A 5,177-nucleotide genomic window follows, 5' to 3' on the forward strand; every position below is an offset into this window, starting at 1 on the left:
AACATTCCATCAGATGGCCGGCTGACTCCGGTACAAACCGGCGTGTGTCTATGTCCAGGCGTCGGACTTAGACAACAACGTGTCGCTAAAATTAGCAGGTTTGAACCTAATCAAACCCAACCTAGTGTAACTCTAAATTCGGCCTAACAAACCAATTTGAAAGACATAAATCCAGTCTAAAACCAATCCAACCTTATTTAAAAAGAAGAACTCCATTGAATAAAATAGTGCTTACCGCCGAAAAAGAACCAGTATCAACTAGAGATTGAAATAAAAAAAAATCACGGTAAAAAAAGGTAGAGCACACGACCTGAAATAAACTAACATTAGAATAAAATGAATTAGATTAGGTAGAACTTAAAGCCGACAAAAGCAACATCAACTAAGGACTCAAATAAAAATGAGTTCGATTAAATAAGCCTTACCATCATCGAAAAATTTGAAGTAAAAGAACTACGTCAGACAAGCTAAGGATTACCGTTAGCGAAGAACTAGCATCAACTAGAAGACTAGAATAAAAAAACTACTCCAAATTAAGTAGGGCCTACCACAAATGAAAAATTAACATGAATTAGGGATAAGAAAAAGAGAATTATGTCAGACAAGCCAGACGTTATCACCCACATAAAGCAGCATCAATTAACTGTTTAAATAAAAAAAAAAGGCACGCTAGACTAGCTAGAGTTTAACATCGACTACGAACCAAAATTAACTACAACCCAGAATAAAATAAGTACATCAGATTAGGTAGAACCTATTACCGGAGCAAAACTACCATTAGTTAGGAACTAAAATGAAGGAGCTGCATCCGACTAGATAGATATTACCACCGGCACAAAAGCGGCATCAGTTAGGTGTACAAGCAAAGAAGCTACGTGAACCTAGCTAAAGCTTATCACCAGCGAAGAAGTAATATTAACTAGCCCTATGGCCACAACTTTTTTTGACACCGCTAACCACTAAAAGTTTAAGTTAAGTAGGTGCTTGCTCTACTGATCGTGGATGCTTTGCCCAATATAAACTATGTAAAAAATAAAAAATCAAAGTAAATAGGTTAAAGGATAAATGACACGAAAATGTATTATTATTTAGAACAAGCACAGTAAAAAGTAAACAAATCAAAAGTACTATGGGACAAAAACCAATTTATTCGAAACATGAACGTACAAATTCACGTCTAACTTTAACGAAAATAAATATTTAAGGCAAGACACTGATCTTCGACGACGAAGCAATGATAAAAAGTCCTACGTTCTGTATCGTCATCAGGCATTCAATCATACAGTTCACTCCCAGCATGCAACGGAGTATGTCTAAGCCCGGGCTCCAACCCAAACCTCGAAGTGTTTTTAAGATTAGCGGACAAATACGATATTCACTAATCTATCGCGAGAGATAATGTTTACGGTACGGCCTGAACTCTTTTTGGCATCGCCAAAATCGGGATCCTGAAATGAGTATATGCTTACCAATTTTATTCTGTGTCTACTATAAACTGTGAAAAAAAAAAAAGTAAACCACGTCATGGAGGATATAGAGAAGCCTTGATGAAGGTCCAAGCTAAAATGCTTTAACTTCGATACTGTACTAACCTTTTTATAAAAACACGATCAGTTCGAAGTAAACATGCCGATTTAGCCAATTGAGAGGATACCCTAGAGTTCTATTGTACTCAAAATATGTGATAAAGTGTAAATAATAGAAGGACATACTTGCGAAACGATTTTTTCCTTAAGTTGAATACGTATACAGATGTTTCTTTAATTATATAGCGATGTGCATCAGCTGGAACAAGTAGTACATAATGCTAAGCGTCATTGCAAAAATGATTCTAACGAATTCTTATAATTTTTACCACCAATGCATTGAAAGGCATCGGATAAACCAATCTTATAAAAAAAATGGATGAAAAAAAAAAGTATAATTTTAGCATGAACAAATCTTACAAAGCTTTCTACTATCTGTGTATAAGTCCATTCGATCATAGCGCCAATTGTACCACCTGCAAACGAGATTATCCTGAAATGGGAGAATCATCCTTGACGGTAACTAAAATAACGCTAGTATATAAAATATAAAGTCAAAAGGACCCAGCATAAAGCTTTGAAGGATGCCTGCGCACAGCATAACTTTGTCAAAAAACAATCTTTATTCGTAATTGTATCGTTCTATGATATAGATTAAAAAATCGTTTGCAAGAACTATCGCCTACTCTAAGAAGAAAAAGTATTGTTTACAATATATTGCTGCAATTAATAAAAGGCTTTGATGTAAATTATGATGTCATAGAGCCTTCGACGAATCAAATCCGTTATGTCACTGGAAGCTAGATTAATAAACTAGAATCCACGGTACTTAGTGACTGCAGAGAAAGTAGACCTTTATACGGAAGTAGAAGCCTGATTTTTAAAACATTGTTCGAAAAGATGTAACGTAAACCTTGTGAGACGTATGGATTGATAACTGCTTGACTTAAAACGATCGTCCTTACCCATGCATAGAAATGTTACCTTAGGTACTATGAAATCATTAGGAAAGATTCCTTGGCGAACCCAAAATTTAAGTAAGTATATTAACAAAACAACTGTTATAGGAATTATAGATTTTCTTGCGTTTTATGAGGTTTCGCTGCAAGCATTCTCACTCAGTGCATGCCTTTCAAGGAAAATCCGACATGTGCTGCCGACGTCCGCTTTTTTTGGGCTAATGGCCCATTGCATTATCTGTTTGGTGCCTTTTATTGTCTATAATTTGCATGCATTGAAAGTTAAATGTGTTTTTCAAAATAATTAGAATACTCTAATATTCAACTATTTGTACTGTAATTTAATTAGTACCTAAACAGGATGCAATCTCAATAATTGATTGATTGCAACTTCACCTAACACGTAACGGTGATCTTCCTTTAATTGCGCAAGAATATTTATTAACATAAATATCATTTTCCGATGTCAAGAGAAATTATTTTTTTCCGTTAAAGCAGCCTTGGGATTCACGGCACAAGTTAATAATTAATTATAGTCAATAATTTTGAATCTGCATTTAACTACTACAAAGTATACACAGTATATACGGGAAATATATTTCGCACTAGAAAAGAGGTAGAAAACACCTGCTTGTTTGTTTGCACGGAAGTATACTACACTCTATCTAGCTACCATTGATCACATTAAATATGCACAACTGGGGATCGAGTCTCAGACTAATTATTTTACTGACGTTAGCGTGTCGTCCGCACACCACTTGTTTTCTTGAACTACACATGCTGTCAACAAAAGTTGGGCAACACTATCATAGAAACTCCATATATTCGTTCACATAAGATCTCATCTTATAAAATTACTAGTACCACCAAAGGAATTAATTTTCAGGGATTGAGTGAACTAATCTGAAGGCTTTCTTCTTACTGACTGCCTGAAAATATTTTCTATATATGATTTACACATACATATTTATATTGAAACGCGCGTCCAAACGATTTGAAAATAATGTCAATATAACCCCGAATACGTAAAAATTAGTGGCTTGCGACTATGCCAGAGTAGCAGCCCTAGCTCATTAGCGAAATTTAAAATTTATCTAATAGTGAAGAAATTGCAACAGGATCCTACCAGACTTTAGAAAGCCAGTAAAGAAACCGATAGCGCGAACTTCATAAAGATGCCAAAGAGCTTCTCTCAAAAAAACTCACGCAACCAGCACACACGGCACACTTTTGAATAGATACTTAACTAATAATTGAGAATTTTCGAAATATTGGAATGTAAATGTTACTTCGTTTTAGTTCTACCAAATAAGCATAGAAATTCGATTTTCCAAAAAAAAATAAATATATTATCTATAAAATCGAATATATTGTATTTTTCAAGGTATAGTTGAAAATTTCTACAGAATATATATGTATATCTACAAATCTCTGGCTCAGCCTTTGGTAGTTGCGGGCACATATAGCACCTAAATACGTCTCCCTCTATCATGGTTGGCGTATACTAGAATTCCTGTTTTCATAAAAGGCATTTTTTCCTTCCAACTTTGTATTGAAGGATTACATGTCTAGGATCATGACCGTCATTCTCGCCGTATAGATAAACTCTACCTTGTGAGAGAAATTTCCAAAAAGACGCAAATACACAGGTTTGAACGAGCGACTTTCCCAAATTGGCTTATGATACCCGCCTCGCTACTGCTTCAATCATTGCTGGTACCTAATTAAATATACATTTTTCTTTACACCAGACTTTATTGCTAAAATTGTGGTTTACTACTGTGTGACTCTCGTTTGCAAAATTTTGCACCACACATTTTTGGACTTACCCCGAAACTGGCATGGAATAACTCGAATTTTACGCTCGGTATTTAAGTCGTTACGCACTTCAAATGACTGCTTTCCAGCACGAAACAAAGCGTTTTCTTCTAATCTAAACTACCATGTGTGCCTAAATTTAGTAGGTAAACACGTTCAGATATTATTTCCGTTTCAGCAATTTCTCTAATTATCAAATAAAAACGCAAGCGGCTCAAAATTGGGATGAAGGCCGATTAATAGCACATGATGAAGATAACAAGCATGCAAATTTTCAAGTCGTAAGCAAATACAAATTATGGAAAAATGTTATAAAAATTCGTATAAACACAAAAGCAATGGGTTGGGCCATGATAGTCAGATGACCAACACCATTACAGATCACTCGTATCATTCGTTTCCTCTCTCTCACTCTCGCGAGCTCTTCTGCTCGTGACACATAACACTTAAGAAATTTCTTTTCGGCGACTAGGGACAGTTAGATAGAGAGACAGCTGATAGTAACTTGATGATTTTTTTTATAAATTGATTGCGTACTTCGTTTCACGCCTTTTTCGACTACCTATCGTGAGTATTTTATTAGGTTGTCTTGTTGTTGCGAGAAGAGCCATATTACATTTGCTGAGATTTACACGTACACATGTTTACCCCTTCTATAACGGCACTTAACACAATTAGTCGTTTTTCCAGATCGTTATCCTTTCGGCATGTTATCTAACAAAGTGAAAGTTCACTTGCAACTGCGAGTCAGGCGCCTTGATATAGACCAAATAGGAAAATCAATATTGTGTACCCGTATATAAGTGTCACACGAAATACCTCATGGAAAAATAGTTTGCTGCATAATAAAATGCTTTAATTAAAAAAGAAAAAG

The 5,177-nt window shown here is 35.2% G+C and overlaps 1 protein-coding gene across 1 annotated transcript in view; it reads left to right on the forward strand.

Annotated features, from left to right (window-relative positions):
* The first annotated feature begins 4,709 nt into the window (after positions 1–4,709).
* Positions 4,710–5,177, forward strand: part of LOC111267058 (E3 ubiquitin-protein ligase TM129) — a 5,464-nt gene continuing 4,996 nt past the window's right edge. Inside the window, exon 1 of the mRNA XM_022845029.2 lies at positions 4,710–4,870. The gene's annotated coding sequence lies outside the window, so the exon portion shown is untranslated. The remainder of the gene's footprint in view (positions 4,871–5,177) is intronic.

This window comes from Varroa jacobsoni, unplaced genomic scaffold (genome assembly GCF_002532875.2).
Source record: "Varroa jacobsoni isolate VJ856 unplaced genomic scaffold, vjacob_1.0 scaffold_121, whole genome shotgun sequence".
In the NCBI taxonomy this organism is placed as follows: Eukaryota; Metazoa; Arthropoda; class Arachnida; order Mesostigmata; family Varroidae; genus Varroa; species Varroa jacobsoni.